The sequence below is a fragment of the Anabrus simplex genome, chromosome 4, assembly GCF_040414725.1.
Source record: "Anabrus simplex isolate iqAnaSimp1 chromosome 4, ASM4041472v1, whole genome shotgun sequence".
Classification (NCBI taxonomy): Eukaryota; Metazoa; Arthropoda; class Insecta; order Orthoptera; family Tettigoniidae; genus Anabrus; species Anabrus simplex.
This window is the reverse complement of record NC_090268.1, coordinates 279,382,150-279,404,189: the sequence shown is the minus strand read 5'-3', so window position 1 is coordinate 279,404,189 and position 22,040 is coordinate 279,382,150. Positions and strand designations below refer to the sequence as shown.

At 41.2% G+C, this 22,040-nt stretch overlaps 1 long non-coding RNA gene across 1 annotated transcript; it reads right to left on the bottom strand.

The window, feature by feature from the left end:
* Positions 1–12,335: 12,335 nt before the first annotated feature.
* On the bottom strand, positions 12,336–19,515 carry LOC136871876 (uncharacterized). The gene is made up of 2 exons (XR_010859841.2): positions 19,466–19,515; positions 12,336–12,948 (listed from the first exon to the last, which is right to left on the bottom strand). It is a non-coding gene; the product is annotated as an uncharacterized lncRNA (long non-coding RNA).
* Positions 19,516–22,040: the final 2,525 nt, after the last annotated feature.

Genomic DNA, 22,040 nt, shown 5'->3' with positions numbered 1-22,040 from the left:
ACCAATAACATTGGTATTTAAAAATTACATTTTAGGCGCCTTCCCCTAAACTACAATTTCATCCAGGATGAATAAAATTGTTTATAGCTTAGACTGTAGTTTCTTATTCCCCTACTCTATTTACCGATTTCATTAAATTCTGTTAACCCATTTTCTCGTGGCTCGGCATTGATATGGACTTAGCAACAAAAATACAAATTCATGAATATCTGTGTTATCATAGCCGGTACGGTAAAAATGTATAAGACATAAATGGTCGGAAATTTAATTCTCTATAACTTTGGTTATGTAGTATTTATCGATGCGACAATTAATAATATGAATATTTGAGAATTACATTTAGGCCTTCCCCTAAACTACCATTTCACTCAGCGTAAATAAAATTACTTATAGCTTAAATTGTAGTGGCTCATTCTCCGACTTTGCATACCAATTTCCAATGAAATAGGACCACTAATAACGTAAGTATTTAAAAATTAAATTTTAGGCCTTCCCATAAACTATCATTTCACTCAGCGTGAATAAAATTATTCATAGGCTAGATTATAGCGACTTATTACTAGACTTTGCATACCAATTTTTATGAAGATAGGACTACTAAAAACATAACTATTTGAAAATTAAATTTTAGGCCTTCCCCTAAACTACCATTTCTATCAGCGTGAATAAAATTATTTATGGCATAGATTGTAGCGACTTATTCCCCGACTTTGCATACCGATTTTTCATTAAATTTTCTTTGGCCGTTTTCTAGTGATGCGTGTACAGACAGACAGACAGACAGACAGACAGACAGACAGACAGACAGACAGACAGACAGACAGACAGACAGACAGACAGACAGACAGACAGACAGACAGACAGACAGACAGACAGACAGACAGACAGACAGACAGACAGACAGACAGACAGACAGACAGAAATTACGGAAAAATAAAAAGTGCATTTCCTGGTTACTGTGGACATGACCGATGCAGAAATACCATTCTTTTCAAATTCTGAGCAATGTGCAGAAAAAACTCTTATTTTATATATATAGATAAGAAAATATAAAGATTCACTAATATTGCCTTGAGGAATTCCCCTCTTAATTATTACAAGGACAGATAAACCTTCACCTACTCTAATTCTCGGAGTTCTGTTTTCTAGAAACAGAGCCACCCATTCGCTCACTCTTTTGTCAAGTCCACTTGCACTCATTTTTGACGGTGGTCTCACATTATCTAACCTATCAAATACCTTAGATAGGTCAATCGCGATACAGTCCATTTGACCTCCTGAATCCAGGATATCTGTTATATCTTGCTGAAATCCTACAAGTTGGGCTTCAGGAGAATAACCTTTCCTAAACGCAAACTGTCTTGTATCAACCCAGTTATTAATTTCGCAAACATGTCTAATAGAATCAGAAAGAATGCTTTGCCAAAGCTTACATGCAATGCCTGTCAAACTGACTGGCCTGTAATTTTCAGCTTTATGTCTATCACCCTCTCCTTTATATACAGAGTCTACTAAAGCAACTCTCCATTCATTTTGTAAAGTTCCTTCTTGCAAACAATAATCAAATAAGTACTTCAGATATGGTACTATATCCCAACCCATTATCTTTAGTCTATCCCCCGAAACCTTATCAATTCCAGCTGCTTTTCTAGTTTTCAAATTTTGTGTCTGACTGTATATGTCATTGTTGTCATAGGTATTTTTTAATACTTCTTTAGTATTAGTCACCTCCTCTATCTGGACATTATCCTTGTAACAAACAATCTTTATTACTGCTGACTGAATACTTCTGCCTTTTGAAGTTCATCGCATATACAGTCCCCTTGTTCATTAATGATTCCTGGAATGTCCTTCTTGAAACCTGTTTCTGCCTTAATATACCTGTACATACTCTTCCATTTTTCACTAAAATTTGTATGGCCGCCAATTATGTTTGCCATCATGTTATTCTTAGCTGCCTTTTTTGCTAGATTCAATTTCCTAGTAAGTTCCTTCAATTTCTCCTTACTTCCACAGCCATTTCTAACTCTATTTCTTTCCAATCTGCACCTCCTTCTTAGTCTCTTTACTTCTCTGTTATAATATAGTGGATCTTTAGCATTCCTTACCACCTTTAAAGGTACTGATGCCTAGGCTATCTATAACAGCTCATAGCGGAGCTGTTGACGATCCGACTAACCTTCGAGCTCAGTGCTTGTTATAAATCGTGTAAGAACTAATGCTTATAGGGTTGCATGCATTTTATTAGGCTTAGCAGTAGCAACTTCTAGCTCAGTGAGGAAAGCTACCTTACCTAACGCCTCTTTAGTGATGCATGGGCTATCTATAACAGCTGATAGCGGAGCTGTTGAATATTTAACGAGATATGAGCTAATGTCTAACGTAAAACTATTGCTTATAGGTCCGGTTAGTGCTTGCATTTTCGCAGACTACAACTTTTGGCTCGGTGAGGAAAGCAACAGGAAACTACCTTACTCCTCATCTACTTTGTACACCTCTTTAGTGATACCTAGGCTATCTATAACAGCTCATAGTAGAGCTGTTGAGGATCCTACTAACCTTCGAGCTGAGTGCTTGCTATAAATCGTGTAAAAACTAATGTTTATAGGGTTGCATGCATTTTAGTAGGCTTAGCTCAGTGAGGAAAGCTACCTTACTTGGTACTCCTCTTCAATGATACCTAGGCTGTCTATAACAGCTGATAGCGGAGCTGTTGAGGATTTAAGTATCCTTCGAGCTACAGACATACATTAATATTTTTTTTCTTAACAGAAGAGTCTCAGTTGATTGTGACGAGGATTATTATCGCGATTAATGTTTGCCGTTCACTTCATCCGAGTCGCTGTTTGCTGTCCACGCAAGGTATATCTACATTGGACGCGGACGTCTTAATGTATGTTTCCGTTTGTTTCATTAACTCATCTGTATAAATTGATTTTTTAATTCTAAAAATAGTATTTCGCTCTTTATAGAAAAATTGGAGAGAATTAACCAGCTAGGTCATCTTTCGGTTCCTACAACTAGACCGCTGATCAGTCTTCCGCTAAATGAATGATTTAAAGTGATTACGCTTCGAAAACTAAAAACAAAATTTGGTGAAAGAATTTTGTGCGTGTGTGAGGACTTCCAAATAGTTCTACTCAATAGATTTAGTGTGCTAACCGATTTAGAAATAGAACAACTAAATCAAGGATCTATTTGTATTATACACCATAGAATAGAGAACAAATCTTGTGTCATTAGTTTCGTTGATGTGTAATTATGGCAACGAATTGGGAAACTATAAATAACATGTTTTTCATCGCGTAAGTTATACTAAGCAGTATTATATGAAGTTGTTTGAATGCTTTCGATCCAAATTCTTTCTTATTCTCTTTCTTTAGGCTTTTGTGTTGGTACTCGTCTGCCGCATTTCATTTTGTAACAGTTGGCAATGTGCTGCTGCGTTTTTGTTTTACACAGACACTGAACATGGCGACCGGCAGCAGTACACGTGTTTTGGTGTACCTCCGAATTTCTTGTACATAATGTGTAAATCTGCAGTGTTTTATTCATGTGTAATAAATGTTTGAATCACCTTGTGAGTGATGTGTTTGTGTCTGCTCGTTTGGGGCAGTCTGGTCCTCCATTTGATTTGTTTCAAAATTGTATTTGTGCGCCTATGGAACTGAACTTTGTTATGTGCGGCCGATATGTTGTTTCGTCGTTCGCAACATAAAATTTTGGTCCTTCCGGGCCGCGATGAGAATCATTGTGAACTTTGAACATTGTGCTAGTCACCTAAAAATTGTTATCGTCATGAATTGTTGCCTGCAATCGCCGTTTGAACATAGCAACGAGCTTGGCGCGAAAAGCATCGTGAACAGTTATTGTATAAAAGCACCAGGATGTCGTGCTTAAGGCTAATTACTACGAATGTTTGAATTCGTCATATTGAGATTTCAACGAAGTCTACATTGTTTTGGAACTGCCTTGATATCGCACGTTAACAATCTGTGGAAGTTACCACGTGCTATTTATTGCATTTGTTCTTGTGAGCTGTTTACGCCAGCCTTTATCTGATACCCTGATGTTCGAGATGTTAAATGCTACTTGGAATTTGGACTCCAGTGAACATTACATCGCAGACGTCATCCTTTGGACTTTCCAGTCACTTTGGGCATGTGATTCCAGCCAAGGAGTGTTTCCAGTGGTAGTGATGATTGATGATACAGCACCGCCATGTACTGTAAGTCTGTTCCATTTGTCTTTATTGTTCCTATCTTGACTAGGGTAGACATCCTGCCTGATATCCTAACCCTACTGCTAGCACTTTCCGTGTATAGAATAACAGATTTGTCTTGACTTCTCATGGGCATTATACGATTTCGTGCTAATAATTTGTTGGGCCGCTTTGTGTATTTTGTATATTTTAGAACGTACGTGGTTTATTATACGTTATTTCATGCTTTTGTTCATCTACCTACATTGTTGGTTCCATTCAAAGACTGTCACTCATTTCAACAATGCAAAATGAATGCAGTGCACTGAATATAGAGCTTATTGTTTGTATAGTCACCATTGTTGTAAGATTGATTTCTATTATTATCTTGTCAATAATTGATTACCTGAACCATTCATCATGGTGTTTGAATCCGAAGCAAAGGCTGTTCAAAACGTGGTCTACTTAAAAGGTCATTAACTCACCTTGAAAATTACTTAAAGCAAGATAACATCAACCATCACGAACTAATTTCTAGGCAAAATAGGCTGCCAGAAATTTGGAAGGAATTCAGCATTGTTAGGGAGTGTCTAGAATGTGAATTAGACTCAAAATCTAGCGAAACTCACTTTGGAGAGCATGATGAATTTGAAAACAGATATCATGCAATAGTTGCTAGGATTCAAGAATTGCTTTGCTCGTTTGAGAGACCCACAAGTCCAAGCAATGCATCCATTATTTCTGATAACTCTACTCGGTCCAACTGTAGCTTGAAGCTCCCGCCCATTGAATTGCCTGTTTTTAAAGGAGATTTGACAAAATACTTGAGTTTCAGGAACACCTTTCAAAGCTTAGTTGTTAACAATACCCGCATTGACAATGTGCAAAGACTACACTACCTATTGTCGTCTCTTCAAGGCGAACCCAGGGATTTGTTAGATAACCTATACATATGTGCTGATAATTTCACTGTTGCTTGGAATTTAGTTGATGAAAGGTACAATAACAAACGCTTGATTGTTTCACAGCATGTAAAACATTTGCTCAATCTCCATAATTGTACTAGTGGATCTTCCGTTGAATATCGCAAATTGATAAACCAAGTAAAATCTAATCTTAGTGCTGTTGACAATTTAGAGGGTCAGGTTCCACTACATGAAATTTTGCTACAGGAATTGATTCTAAGTAAGATCAAGTCCAACCATAGGAGTGAATGGGAAAACAAATTTGCCTCCACTGATATTCCCACACTAAATAATTTGATTGATTTCTTGGAAAGAAAATGTCAAACATTAGAGCTAACAGAATGCAAGAAACCTGTTATTGAGCAAAAACGAGACTTAAAATCCAACCTAAAAGCCCTTCACATTGCCAACAATAGCACTTCCTTAAATTGTAGGTTTTGCAAACTTGATAATCACAGCATTTCTGATTGTAGAAAGTTCAAACAAGCAAACATTGATCACCGTCGCAAGTTTGTGAGGGAAAATAAACTTTGTTATCTTTGTTTTTCCGCTTCTCATGTTTCTAAACATTGTAAGCAAAACAAATGCTCCCAGTGTAATGGGCCCCACAACTTATTGGTTCACAAGGAACAAACAAGTCCCAATAATAACAATAATAATATGAATGCTACAAGTTCTGCAATTGTTTCACCCACTGCCATGAAGGTTGTTTCAGGACTAGGTTCGAATGTTTTGCTGAGCACAGCGTGTGTAGGAGTAAAAAATAGCTCAGGAGAGATTATACTAGTTAAAGCTTTGTTAGACTCTGCGAGTCAATTATCCTTTGTGACTTCTGATCTTGTCAAGAAGCTTGGTATTCGTACTAGGTCTTGTCGTCTACCTATTGTTGGTATAGGCAATGCGAATGTGTCTCCTGTAAGCTCCACATGTAACCTTGTTTTATTCTCCAATGTATCAGATTATACATTGAAGTTGAACTGTGCAGTAGTGAACACAATCACAAGTCCACTTCCGGCGCAGGAAATTGATTGTTCCAATTGGGTTATTCCTGATGATATTATTTTGAGTGATAGGACATTTAATCAGCCCTCTACTATTGATATTTTGCTAGGTGCTGATGTCTACTATGAAATTGTGTCTTCTAATACTTTGCATAAGAAGGGTTATCCCGCCTTATTAGATACCGAATTTGGTTGGGTGCTGTCAGGCACTTTCCCTGAGTCGTGCATTAAGAATAATGCCAAGGCTCGTCGTGCTAATCTTGTAAAACTTGATTCTATTGACACTAAACTCCAAAGGTTTTGGGAGCTTGAAGAACTTCATCAACCAGTTCTTACTCCTGAAGAAAGGGCTTGTGAAGAACACTTTGTGAATAGTGTTCAAAGAGATGATTCTGGTAGGTTTGTTGTCAAACTTCCTATTCGTGCTGAAGTGCCACCTGTAGCTGAGTCTAAGCATAATGCTGTTAGAAGGCTCAAACAGATGGAAAATAAATTTGCTAAGCTTCCAGACTTGAAAGGGAAGTATGTAGATTTCATGTGTGAATACAGTGAAATGGGTCACATGGAAATTGCTCCTCCAGAGACCTCTAACTCTGTAAGCTTTTACTTGCCCCATCATTGTGTGCTCAAGGATTCTAGCACTACAACCAAGTTGAGAGTTGTTTTTGATGGAAGTTGTGAATCATCAAATGGGATAGCATTGAATTCTATGTTAATGGTTGGTCCTACTATTCAGCCTGACTTGCTGTCCATTGTTTTAAGGTTCAGAACCTATTTTGTTGCTCTTACGGCTGACATTGCTAAGATGTATAGATGTGTGCTAATTCATCCTGACCACAGAAATCTTCAGAAAATTGTCTGGCGTGAATCTACTGATGAAGAAATCAAGGACTACCGTCTTACTACTGTCACATACGGTACAAGTTCCGCCCCTTTTCTTGCCACGAGATGTCTAGTTCAACTTGCTGATGAACACAAGGAATCTCACCCCACTGCATCAGAGATCATTCGCTCTTGTTTTTATGTTGACGACCTGCTGACAGGTACTAGTTCAGTTGAAGGAGCTAAGGAGCTTCAATCAGAAATTTCTTCTGTGCTCGATAGTGCACATTTTCATCTTAGAAAATGGACGTCAAATTGTCCAGAAGCTCTTGCCAATGTCCCTGTAGAGGATAGAGAAATGTTGTCACCTTGTAACCTCACTAAGGATGAAGCTATTAAAACATTAGGTATCGTGTGGCATCCTAAATGTGATGAGTTTCAGTTTCAAATAAACTTGAAGAAAGCACCTAAGGAAGTCACTAAGAGAAGCATTCTCACTATCATTGCTTCCATATTTGATCCCCTTGGATTGTTAGGATGTGCCGTAGTTAAGTGTAAACTTATCCTGCAGTTTCTTTGGCAGTTGAAAATTGATTGGGATTTTGTGTTAGAACCTTCATCTGAAATTATTGAAACATGGAATGCTATCTACAGTGAGCTCCCCTTGCTTAATGACCTCAGAGTGCAAAGAAATGTAATGCCCTCTGCTAAGAATAAGGTTATTGAAATCCATGGCTTTTCTGACGCTTCAGAAGCTGCCTATGGTGCTTGTGTGTATATTAGGACAGTATCTGATAATGATGAGGTATCAGTGATCCTGTTGACTTCTAAATCGAGAGTTGCTCCATTAAAACAGCAATCTATTGCCCGTTTAGAGCTTTGTGCTGCTCTATTGCTTTCTCGCCTAATGAGTAAGGTAACTGAATCGCTGAAATTGCACATTCCTTTCTCAACATACTGCTGGACTGACAGCACGATAGTTCTGTGTTGGTTACAGAAACCCGCCAATTGTTGGAAAACCTTTGTCGCTAATAGAGTTGCTGAAATTCAATCCCTCACTTCAGTCTCAGACTGGAGACACGTACCGACCCACAGCAACCCAGCTGACCACTTGTCTCGAGGTGTTTTACCCTCACAAATGTTTTCTCTTGATGTATGGTGGCATGGTCCCTCCTGGTTGCACGAATTGTCCCCCGTGTACCCTGATTTTGTTGCCAGTAATACACCATCTGCTGTGAATGCAGAATCGAAACCCTCTTTGAGAGTCTTGCTAGTTAACATGTACCCACCTGAGTTAGAGAAGTTTTCGTCCTTTCTCAAACTTAAGCGAGTTTATAGCTATGTTCTGAGATTTATTACCAATGTTCGCTCCACTAAGGATGCTCGTGTCATTGGTCCACTCACCCCTGAAGAACTGATGATTAGTGAAATGAAAATAATAAGTCTGATACAAGCTATTGAGTATGGAAAGGAACTTCATGACTTGAGGTCTAATAATGTAGTTGCCTCTTCGAGCTCATTGAAAACTTTGAATCCATTCCTCGATGATTACGGGTTGTTGAGAGTCGGTGGTCGACTCATGAATTCTCAGTTGGAATACAATGAAAAACACCCCATCATTCTTCCTCCGAAACACTTTGTTACTAAATTGATTGTTAAACATGAACATGAGATGCTGTTGCATTCCGGCCCTCAGGCTGTATTGTTTTCCTTGCGTAACAGATTTTGGATTCCACGTGGGAAGGCAGTTGTTCGTGGTGTGATCCATTCATGCTACAAGTGCTTCAAGAGCAAACCTCCACTCACCACTCACATAATGGGTCAGTTACCCACGTATAGAGTTGAGCCATCATTACCCTTTGTTAAGGTTGGTCTTGATTATGGTGGCCCAATCATCATTAAAGGTGATAACCCGAGGAGTAAGATAAAGTTTAAAGCGTACATTGCTCTCTCTGTTTGTCTTGTCACTAAAGCAATACATCTTGAAACTGTGAAGAGTCTAACGACTCAGGACTTCCTCGCCGCATTTAGAAGATTCACGGCGCGTAGAGGATTTCCAAATCTCATCTTGAGTGATAATGGCACAAATTTTGTTGGAGCCAACAATGAGTTATTAAGATTTATTAAGGATAGTTCTACTGAAATAGAGGAATATTCATCTAATTTTAATGTGAATTGGAAGTTTATTCCACCCTCCAGTCCTCATTTCGGTGGACTTTGGGAAGCTGGAATAAAGTCCACAAAATCACTTTTAAAGCGGACCCTAGGAAAATGCATTCTTAATTTTGAAGAGCTGAGTACTCTTTTGTATCAAATTGAGTCTGTGTTGAACTCGAGACCTCTCTGTTCAATGACTGACGACCCCAATGATCAATGCTATTTGACACCTGGACATTTTCTAGTAGGGAGACGATTGACCTCTATCCCCTCTCCAGACATATCCAACAGCTCCCGCTCCTGCCTAACTAAATGGAATTTGGTGCAACAGCTGTATCACGATTTTTGGCAGAGGTGGTCAAAAGAATACATACAATCACTTCAACAAAGACGCAAATGGTCTTCTGTAGGAAAGTGGACTCCAACTGTGGGAGATTTAGTGCTTCTAAGGGAGGATAACCTTCCTCCTCTGGTTTGGAAAACTGGTATAATCCAGGAGCTCCATCCTGGTTGTGACAATATTTCTCGTGTGGTCAGTGTAAAGACTAAAACTGGTGTTTTGCGCCGTGCCATAGTGAAATTGTGTCCATTGCCCAAGGATGTTGTATAGTTGTATATTTGTATATGTTGTATCTGAGTTTATTTTTTTTATTAATTTGTCTGTGATGAACATGAACACTTGACTTTTATTTTGAGTGTTGAGATCCCTCAAAGGGGGGAGTATGTTGCGGCTTTTGTGTTGGTACTCGTCTGCCGCATTTCATTTTGTAACAGTTGGCAATGTGCTGCTGCGTTTTTGTTTTACACAGACACTGAACATGGCGACCGGCAGCAGTACACGTGTTTTGGTGTACCTCCGAATTTCTTGTACATAATGTGTAAATCTGCAGTGTTTTATTCATGTGTAATAAATGTTTGAATCACCTTGTGAGTGATGTGTTTGTGTCTGCTCGTTTGGGGCAGTCTGGTCCTCCATTTGATTTGTTTCAAAATTGTATTTGTGCGCCTATGGAACTGAACTTTGTTATGTGCGGCCGATATGTTGTTTCGTCGTTCGCAACACTCTTGCTATGTTTTCGAAGAAAAAGTCACTTCTGTGCTGACTATGCATACGGCGCTTAAACTAAACGCCAGCCTTGCTTGTTCCTTCATTTTTTCAAAGATGATCAAGAAATTCATGAAACATTTTACATTTCATCTAAAATGACGAAAATCTAAGGTTCATACAATATTTCGGAATGGTTTCGCAAACACATTGTCCACGCATTGCTCACTAAATTTCAAAAGTTTGAAGAGGGAGGGAGCAATAAAGCACTCGAAAGTATTTCGCATCTTCAAATTAATGCGTGTAAATTCGACCCCTTGATTTCAGGTAGGCGATACATTAAACTTCCTCAAGCGACTGTAAATAAGCAGTGATCAATATTGAGAATAACGATGACTATTGCTTTTATGGTGTATCGCAATGGATTTGAAACCAGCAACAACAGATAGACCGTCAACAATATTTCAACATAAGGATATGTTTGTTCATTTGCAACAGTCATTAAATTGTGAAGGTGTTCCTTTTCCTATGGATTTAACAAACATTTCTACGTTTGAGGAAAACAACCCGAATTTTTCTTTTCCTGTTTACGGTGTCGACGGAGACCGTATCGTAGGACCACCTTACACCGCTTCTTCTCAAAAACAACACCATCTTCATCTTTTATATGTTTGCAATGAAAACACAAGCCACTACTGCCTTATAACTAATCTTTCGCGCTTGTTATGTTCTCAACTTGCATCGCACGATAGCAAAAGTATATATGCGACAGATGTTTGCAGTACTTTACAACAGAAAGCTTGTTAGCCACACATGTAAACGATTGTGCAACATATCTTCTTCTTCTTCTTCTTCTTCTTCTTTAGCGTTTGTCCCGCCTGGTGGCAGGGTACGCTGTATGGATTCGTTGTCTCCATTTAATTCGGTCACGGGCCACGTCAGGATGTAGTCTTACAGCTTTCAGGTCGTTGTGCACTGTATCGATCCATCGCTGTCTTGGTCGTCCCTTGGGCCTCTTTCCAGCGACTTCCAATGTATACGCTGACTTTGCCAGTGTATTGTCTTCTGCAGGCAATACATGTCCAAACCAGCGCAGACGATTTTCCTGCATTTTCTTCTGGATTGGTGCAACGCCAAAGCGTTTCCTAATATTGTCATTTGAAATATGATCCAGTCTAGTGATGCCAGCTGTCCACCTAAGCATCTTTGTCTCCATGACATATCCAGCCATAAAACTTGTTCTGCCAACCAGAGAAAATGCAGAAATGAAGTTTAAGAAGTATTATCGTCAGGAATCTGTTCCCTTTACTGTTTATGCAGATTTTGAATGTTTTACTGTACCTTTTCATCGTTGCCAACCAGACTTCAGCGAACCCTACACGGATTACGTGCGAAAGCATACTCCGTTTTCGATAGCTTACAAAGTCGTTTGTTCCTACGATACATCTCTATCCTTTTTTAAGATGTATTGCGGAGAAAACTGCACGGCATGGCTGTTAAAAGCCCATTCAAATGACATTGGATGAGATGATTTTGCATGAAGAAACCGATCAATGTCACATCGGTAAACAGTCAATTATTTCTCCCAGATCATTGCCACCTTACTGGGAAATATCGCGGACCTGCACATGATTCGTGCAATCTTTCATATCGTGTACCTAAATTTATTCCATGCTTTTTCCATAAATTGTCAGGTTACAACAGCCATTTCATCGTTCGTGGGTTTACACAATTAAATTGCACAAAGTTCACTGTGATTGCGCAAAAACATGAACGCTTTATTTCATTCCGTTATCGCGTAGGTGACATTAGCATTCGCTTTCTAATAGGCTATACTGAAAGCATGTTTCATTGTACACAATTAGTACATGATCGTGGTATGTTTGAGCAGTCTGATGAAGATTCAAATACATGAAATGATTATCTGGACTTCAGAATTGTGGAGCAAGACGGAATAGAAATGCATTTGCGGTTAGAGATTACTTAGCGAATTACGTTCTGATGATGATGATGATGCGTTTTGTTTAAAGAGGCCTAACATCGAAGGTCATCGGCCCGGATTTAGTTCTAGGTGAGGACAGTGTCCCATAGCAAAATGAATATATGTGAGAAATGACATAAGCAATTAATAAAATAAGCAGTACTTACATAAACATTGTTTTTCTTTACTATCTGCAATATTATAGTCTTCTAAATAATTCAACCATTTCCTGTCATTTTTTCTTTACATTTCAATCACTATATGCTTCCAAGGACATGTCCCATATTGCAGGTCTTTTTTGATTTCTTCTATAAATTGCACACTGTCGATATCTATGGTCATTATGTACTCGCCACTCACTGAATTGACAAAGTCTGTTCAAAGAGCCGCGCTGCTGGTCGCTTGAAAGTCATTGATGTCAGCGACCAACGCTGAGGCCAGGCGGCAGCTGTCGTCCAGTGCGCGGATGTCCATAATGCCTCTCCAGTTCCTTCTCATTTCAGTTGACAAAGGTCACATTCATCATTTCTTTCCAATCGTCCGCTGAAACTGCTCGTCAATGCTAATTGCTGTCCCTAAACTGGAAGGATATCGGGCACATCGGGATGCTTGACGGAGAAAAATATAGCGGACAAGATGCCAGGGAAATTCTGCATTCTGTGATGATCCTTGTGTTACGGAAGGAAGAGGAGAGTTCCCACTTGTGAAGAGACCTCGACCCGGATACACCAAATAAGCTTCTATATGGAGAACACTGCATACCAGCAACAGACCTGCTGAAAAAGGGGATACAGATTATATTTGCTGCACAAGAGAGGACAAACATTAAAAGTTAAAACGTTTTAAACATTTCTTAGCAGGTAACATAGGGGTCCCCATACTACGAAAAATGTAAAATTAATCAATTTCCTCAATTGTGCTGAAAGTTGAAGGGCTAAAGGGCCCGGAAATGGTTTCAAATTGTGTCTTGGATAGCTCCATCAAACTTAAAAAATAAAAAAATAAAAACAAATTTAGAAAATCACTTCCAACCTAAATGCAGTTCCGGAAAAACAGCCTAAATTCGCCTTCTCTTTACTCGTTTTCTTCTTCTTCTTCTTCTTCTTCTTCTTCTTCTTCCTTATCTGTTTATCCTCCAGGGTCGGTTTTTTCCTCGGACTCAGCGAGGGATCCCAACTCTACCGCCTCAAAGGCAGTCAGACTCTGGGTCGGGGGATTAAACTGGGGAGGATGACCAGTACCTCGCTCAGGCGGCCTCACCTGCTATGTTGAACAGGGGCCTTGCGGGAGGATGGGAAGAATGGAAGCGATAGACAAAGAAGAGCGAAGGAAGCGGCCGTGGCTTTAAGTTAGGTACCATCCCGACATTTGCCTGGAGGAGAAGTGGGAAACCAAGGAAAACCACTTCCAGGATGGTTAAGGTGGGAATCGAACCCACCTCTACTCAGTTGACCTCCCGAGGCTAAGTGGACCCAGTTCCAGCCCGCGTACCACTTTTCAAATTTCGTGGCACAGCCGAGAGTCGAACCCGGAACTCTCGGGGTAGCAGCTAATCACACCAACCACTACACCACAGTGGCGGACACTCGTTTTCTTTTTTATGCAAGTCCTACCCAAATTAACTTATTTACATCATTCTTTCAGTAATGCTTTTGGGACACCTTAAATATGAAAAGGCATGATTTTAAAAGTGTTAAATAAGGAATGTCGCCTCTGGGGTGTAGTAGTTAGTATGACTAGCTGCCACCCTCGGAAGCCCGGGTTCGATTCCCGGCTCTACCATGATACTTTAAACGTGGTACGAGAACTGGAATGGGGTCCACTCAGCTTCGAGAGGTCAGCTGAGTAGAGGAGGGTTCGATTTCCACCTCAGCCATCCTCGAAGTGGTTTTCATGGTTTCCCACTTCTCCCCCAGGCAAATGCCGGGATGGTACCTAACTTAAGGCCACGGCCGCGTCCTTTCCTCTTCATTGTCTACTCCTTCCGATCTTCTCATCCCCCTGACAAGGTACCTGTTCAGCATAGCAGATGAGACCACCTGCGCGAGGTACTGGTCCTCCTTACTAGATGTATCCCAGACAAAATGTCTCACGCTCCAGAACACTGCCCTTGAGGGGATAGAAATGGGATCCTTCGCTGAGTCCGGGAGGAGAAACAACCCTGGAGGGTAATTGGATTAAATAACAAACAGTAAATGTTCCGCTTCTGTGGTGTAGTTGTTAATGTGATTAGCTGCCACCTCCGGAGGCCCGGGTTCGATTCCCAGCTCTGCCACGAAATTCGAAATATGTTACGACGACGGGAATAGGGTCCACTCTGCCTCTGCAGGTCAACTGAGTAGAGGGTGTTCGATTCGCACCTCAGCCATTCTCGAAGTGGTTTTCCGTGATTTTCCACTTCTCCCCCAGACAAAATGCGGGATGGTACCTAACTTAAGGCAGGGCAGCTTCATTCCCTCCTCCTTATATCCCTTCCAGTCTTCCCATCCCCCCAACAAAGCCCCTGTTCAGCATAGCAGGTGAGGCCACCTGGACGAGGTATTGATCCTCCTCCCCAGTTGTATCACTGACCCAAATTCTCACGCTGCAGGGTAGAGGCGGTAGAGGTGGGATCCCTCTTGGCGTCCGAATGAAAAACCAACCCTGGAGGGTAAACAGATTAGGAAAGAAAGAACGAATGAAAGAAAGAAAGAATAAATTAGGAATACAGTGTACAGCGATATCAGTGCTTTCCATTCGCCATCCATGGTACTGTACAGTAGTTAGCCCGGAAGGGAACTCTTAATAAAGTTATCTGGGATTTTGGCGCTTAGTTTTCCTCCACTCCTTCACTTTATTATTACTTCACTCCATGGATCAGTGGTACAGTGTCACCTCAGGATCCCTAGATCGTAGGTTCAAATCTGGCGGAGGTAATTGGATTCTTGAAGCGCGAAATAAAATAATAATAATAATAATAATAATAATAATAATAATAATAATAATAATAATAATAATAATAATAATGTTATTTGCTTTACGTCCGAGGTGACAGAATTTAGTCCCACGGGAGTTCTTTTGCGTGCCAGTAAATCTACCGACAAGAGGCTGACGTATTTGAGCACCTTCAAATACCACCGGACTGAGCCAGGATCGAGCCTGTCAAGTTGGGGTCAGAAGGCCAGCGCCTCAACCGTCTGACCCACTCAGCCCGGTCATTTCGAAAGTTCCAAGGTAGGTAACATGTTTAGTCTCACAAAATGAAGTAGTATCTGTTCCCTCCAAATTGTTGTACTATTCCAGCCCCATGCGAGGGAAAATAGTGATTTTATTGAGTACTTGTTGAAAAAGTCATTTGTAATTGTAATTGAGTAAAATATTTCTCAAGTAACTGTAATTGAGCCCAATTACTTTTTTTTTGTACTCTTCCCATCACTGATTATTATTTAGGTTAAGCAAAGGGTAAAAAATCGAAATTCCAATCTTTCGAAGAAAGGGAAAGGGCATGAAGACGTGAAAATGGACTCCCTAGTCATCTTTTCTTCTATTCTCAGTCGCATAACTCATGTCTGAATGTCGTGATCTCATGCTTACTGCGCTATTCGACGGAGTCCTCTAGCAATCGCCATTATCTGCAGTCTTCTGCTTTCCGGATTGTCACTCGGAGAGGTGCGTGAGTTTCTGGAGTCTATCCATCTTCTGGGAACTCTTCCACGCAGCCTGATTCCATTTATGTTTTCCGTGGACAACTAGATTTTCAAGGCTATTTTCTCTCCTTAATGCATGTCCAAAGAACTTCAGAGTTCTCTGTCTAACAAGAGTTGACAGTCGATTCGAGATACCAGCTCTTCGATTATCGAGGAGTTAGATCTTTTCTTCGTCCAAGGTGTTCGTAGAATCCTACGCCAGCACCACATTTCAAATGTGTCGACATTCTTTTTTGACGTTGGCCTTCACTGTCCGTGAATCATAGCCATAAAAGGATGCTGAAAATACTAAAACATAAACTAGACATTCCTTTGTGTTTTTACTGGTTTATCGGTCACGCCAGATCGTTCGAAGCTTGTCCATGATAACTTCTCCGAGAGGAATTCTTCTTCTGATCTCTTTCTTGCAGCTGCCAGTGTTGTTCAGACAAGGTAAACAAATTCATTAACAACATCTAGACCTACTTCACGACCGCCTCTTTCCTCTATCGACAACCATCACCTTGGTGTTGCTGCGATTCACTTTCAATCCAAGCTGAAGACTTTCATTTTCTACCCGCTGCAACAATACAGCAAGTTCATCTCCACCGGTTGCCAAGAGATTAGTTGTGTTTGAGTCATTAGTCCGCAGACTGGTTTGATGCACTTCTCCATGCCACCATATCATGTGCTAACCTTTTCATTTCTTCATAACTGTTACATCTTACACCTGCTCTAATCTGCATGTCTATCCCTACCGTTCTTACCACCTACACTTCCCTCAAAAACCAACTGAACAAGTCCCGAGTGTCTTAAGATATGTTCTATCATTATGTCTCTTCTTCTCGTCAAATTTAGCCAAATCAATCTCCTCTCACGTATTCGATTCAGTACCTCTGCCACGCTCCAGATGAAAGTCGTAAAAACATCTTTTGAATTCCTATATCAATGTTCAGTGTAAGCGAATTTCTTTTCTTAAAAAAAGGCCTTCCTTGCTTGTGCTAGTCTGTATTTTATTTCCTCCTTACTTCTGTCATCGTTATTTATTTTACTACCCAAGTAACAATATTCATCTACTTCCTTTAAGACTTCATTCCCTAATCAAATATTACCTGCATCACCTAACTTCGTTCGACTGCACTCCATTATCTTTGTTTTGGACTTATTTATTTCCATCTTGTACTTCTTATCCAATACTCTGACTATACCATTCAGCAATTTCTCTATGTCTTCTGCAATCTCAGATAAAATAACAATATCATCGAGAGATTTCAGGGCCTTGATTTCCTCTCCTTGGATTGTGATTCCCTTTCCATATTATCTTTGATTTCCTTTAGTGCCTGTTTTATATAAACATTGAAACAGAAGGAGTGGAGTGGTGGTGGGGAGCAAACAAATAGAATACATCATCAGCAAATTCTGTAACATCCTTCCTCCAACTGACAATCCACCACGCCAGCTGTCCAGAGCCCTTTTCGTGGTGTATTCCCCGTATATGTTGTAGTGTCGTGTAAAACACGCTCTGTGCTCGGTTCATATTTGGCGAGTATGGCTATGACCGAGCCTCGCTTCTCACAGGCGAGGCGAGCTATGTTCGTTCGAACTTGCCCCTTCATACTCGCTCCTTTACGCGCTGTCTCAGGCACAGGTAGAAGTGCTCGCTTCCCCTCGTTCTTGTTTAGCTGTATTCTGCTGTTTGTCTCCCGCGCCTTTATCTATGGGAATATTCGCTTTTGCCTCAATAGTGGACTTATGACTAGGCATGTAACTGTCAATAGTTCAACACGTATTTTTAGACTGTGATTCTACAATATACTGAACTCGGGTGGCCTTGTGTATATAGGTAAGCAATACTGGAAAATAGTGTAGTAAATAATGCTCCTATCGGAGAAATGCACATTTCACAGGAAACATACCCTGTCTGCTGACTATCTGCAGTGACCACAAGCAGGAACTTCTTTCAAACATCAGAACTGAGCTCATCTCTCTTGATTAGTTTATATTCACTGCTTTGAATTTTAGCCATAACGCTGTCCGTCGATTCAAGTGGCACAGTGAACTTCAGCTTCAAACTAACGGGTAACTCAACCATTCCTTCGCCCTTTTACACCTCCGAATTCCCGGGCTTTGCTCTATGTAAACAAGGGATTCCCTCTATCTGGAAAAAACTACATTGCTTGCAACGTTAGTAAAGCAAGCAAGGGCATCCTCCCTAGTCAGCAAGCTTCGCTTCGAACATGCCCTGTCGAACGAATTGGAGCAAACTCGGGCATTTTAGCTTACACGCTCCACTCATGCGTGATACTGGTTGCATATGGAGCAAGGCACATGATGTTCTGTCTTGGTTACCCGTCTCAAGTTCGAACAATGCACGACACTAATATGTTGAATGTTCCTTAGTCGCAGCAAACCTAATAGAGTCGTGGTCGGAAAAGAAAAGAAAAAAAGTTTTGACCAGGCGAGGTCTGATAAGAAGGATGAATGCGAGGAGATTGCCACAAGCACATGGGAGCAATGCGAGACCACTCTACGGGCCCGTGATCACCAAGCCACTCTCGCAATGGTGAGCTCCAAGGAGTTAATCAATTTTATCGCCTGTTGTGAGTGGTAGAGGATACCGTTGATGTATCCTACGCACCCACTCACAAGGGGAATAAATTTATATCCGTTTTTATGACTCTTGCCATAATTTACAGCAGACGCCTCCTTTCCTACGCCCTGAGGATGGGGGTGGGGCTACTGATGTGAACTGTGTAGCTCATGTGGGCTTGGCCCTCTTTTATGGCCGGATGCTCTTCCTAATGCCAACCCAAAGTGGAGGGGGTGGGGGGTGAGGGGGCATGTATTCAGTGTTGAGTCTCTGTGTTGATTTTTACTGTGGTTTGTTGAATGTGTGAACCCTCTGCAGGGAATGCCTTGACGCTGATAATTCAGTCGAGGAGCCGCACTCATCCCACAATTTACTGTATATACCGCACTAATTTTATCTTCGTGAACTTTAGTGAATCCGCCTCTGTGGTGTAGTGGTTAGCGTGATTAGCTGCCACTCCCGGAGGCCCGGGTTGGATTCCCGGCTCTACCACGAAATTTAGAAAAGTTGTACGAGGGCTCGAACGCGGTCCATTCAGCCTCAGGAAGTCAGCTTAGTAGAGGAGGGTTCGATTTCCACCCCAGCCATCCTCGAAGTGGCTTTCCGTGGTTTCCTACTTCTCCTCCAGGAAAATGCCGGGACTGTACCTAACTTAAGGCCACGGCCGCTTCCTTCCCACTGTCTTGCCTATCCCTTCCAAACTTCCCACCCCTACATAAGGCCCATGTTCAGCATAGCAGGTGAAGTCGCCTGGGCGAGGTACTGGTCCTCCTCTCCAGTTGTATCCCATGACCCAATGTCTCACGCTCCAGGACACTGCACTTGAGGTGGTAGATGTGAGATTCCTCGCTGAGTCAGAGGGAACAACCAACCCTGGAGGGTAAACGGATTAAGAAAAAAGAAAGAAAGAAAGAAAGAAAGAAAGAAAGAAAGAAAGAAAGAAAGAAAGAAAGAACTTGGGTGAGTAACTAAATCATGGATTCAAACGGAACGGCCTATAACTAAATGTACGATATGATAATTTACTATTATACTTACCAAGCAGTGCTTTCAGAGATGGAACTAACATGGTTTGTCTGTAAAATATCCCTCTGATTTTTGCTTATATAGGTGTTGATGTGTCACGGTTAGCAAATCTATCAGTAACCACCTGAAACGTGGTCAGGATGATAAGCCCACAGCTGAGAAGAATGTGTCACTTTCAGTAAGTTGCAGGTGTGTGATCGCGCGAGGCCTAAAATAATCTGATGATATTAAATTGGCTCACATTGAGAATTTATGGTGGAATGAGTCCATGGTTCAAAGTAGTAACAGGCATTGCACAAGGCTGAAATTATTCACCTTTGTTGTTCGTAGTCCGGCTCCATGGCTAAATGGATAGCGTGCTGGCATTTGGTCACAGGGATCCCGGGTTCGATTCCCAGCAGGGTCGGGAATTTTAACCTTAATTGGTTAATTTCGCTGGCACGGGGGTGGGGTGTATGTGTCGTCTTCATCATCATTTCATCCTCATCCCGACGCGCAGGTCGCCTACGGGAGTCCAATCAAAAGACCTGCATCTGGCGAGCCGAACTTGTCCTCGGACACTCCCGGCACCAAAAGCCATACGCCATTAAATTTTTGTTGTTCGTATTACACGCGGATCATTTATTGAAGGACCGAGCAAGTTGGAAGAACGGCTAGGAGCGCACAGCTCTGAGCTTGCATCCAAGAGATAGTGGGTTCGAACCCCACTGTCGGCAGCCCTGAAGATGGTTTTCGGCGGTTTCCCATTTTCACAACAAGCAAATAATGGGGCTGTACATTAATTAAGGTCACGGCCGCTTCCTTCCCACTTCTAGTCCTTTCCTATCCCAGTGTCAGTGCGAAAGCTAATTGTAAAAAAGAAATACTGAGCAGCGAATTTAACGCAAGAAGCTCGCGCTTGCAGTTTCTGTAAGAAAGAACTGAGCTCTCGGACGAAACTAAACACACAAAAAATATTATGCATCACCTCGGGCTTAAGAGTTCCTGACCTTTAGCAAAAATGGGAAGGAGAAAAGGGAGGAGGAAGTAGCTTCTGCAGCTGTCAGGAAAGATAGGGCTGACCAGGAGGGGAGGGGATCAAATGAGGTGGGTAGGGTTGAGGCTCTGGTCATGGGGGATTCCATCGTTAGACACGTGGGGAAAGTGTGTGGAGGAAAGGGAACCAGGGTAGAATGTTATCCAGGAATTAGGTTGAGGCAGATGTTGAGGAAAGTAGAAGAGAGGGAGGAGGGGAAGGAGAAGGTGGTAGTGTTTCACGTTGGTACCAACAACGTAAGGCAAGCTGATATAAGTACCAACATAGTTGGAGATGTGTGGGATCTGGTAAATGCAGCACGGGTGAAGTTTAAGAAAGCGGAGATTGTTATTAGTGGAATACTGTGTAGGAGGGATACTGACTGGAGGGTGATTGCGGATTTAAATGAGACTATGGATTGGGTATGTGGGAAACTGGGAGTGAAATTTCTAGATCATAATGGGTGGGTAGGAGATAGGGATCTGCGCTCGGATGGCCTTCATTTAAACTGCAGTGGTACGTATAAGTTAGGAAATTTGTTTGGAAGGGTAATAGGGAGGTACATTCAGGGAAACGGGATGGCCTAGGGAGCGGTGATAAGGGAACAGGGAACTGGAAATCAAGTAGGGATGGCATAAAATTGTTAGTGTTGAACTGTAGAAGTATTGTAAAGAAAGGAATAGAATTAAGTAATTTAATAGATATATATTTACCAGATATTGTAATAGGAGTTGAATCATGGCTGAGAAATGATATAATGGATGCAGAAATTTTCTCACGGCACTGGAGTGTGTATCGCAGAGATAGGATAGGAAAGGTGGGAGGGGGAGTTTTCATTCTAGTGAAAGAAGAATTTGTAAGCTACGAAAAAGTTAAAGATGAGACACATGAAATTCTAGGTGTAAGGCTCATTTCTAAAGATAATAGGCAACTTGATATATTTGGAGTGTACAGATCGGGAAAGGGTAGCACTGATGCGGATTCGGAATTATTTGATAGGATAGTCAGCTATGTGGGAAATGACATGGAAAGAAATGTGATTGTAGCGGGAGATCTGAATTTGCCAGATGTCAATTGGGAAGGAAATGCGAACGACAGGAAGCATGACCAACAAATGGCAAATAAGTTAATATGGGAAGGACAGCTGATTCAGAAAGTGATGGAACCAACCAGAGGGAAAAATATTTTGGATGTGGTGCTGATAAAACCAGATGAGCTCTATAGGGAAACTGAAGTAATAGATGGTATTAGTGATCATGAAGCTGTTTTTGTGGTAGTTAAAAATAAATGTGATAGAAAGGAAGGTCTTAAAAGTAGGACTGTTAGGCAGTACCATATGGCTGATAAAGCAGGTATGAGGCAGTTTCTAAAAAGTAACTATGATCGGTGGAAAACGGTAAATAAAAATGTAAACAGACTCTGGGATGCGTTTAAAGAAATTGTTGAGGAATGCGAAAACAGGTTTGTACCTTTAAGGGTGGTAAGGAATGGTAAAGACCCACCTTATTATAATAGAGAAATAAAGAGACTAAGAAGGAGGTGCAGACTGGAAAGAAATAGAGTTAGAAATGG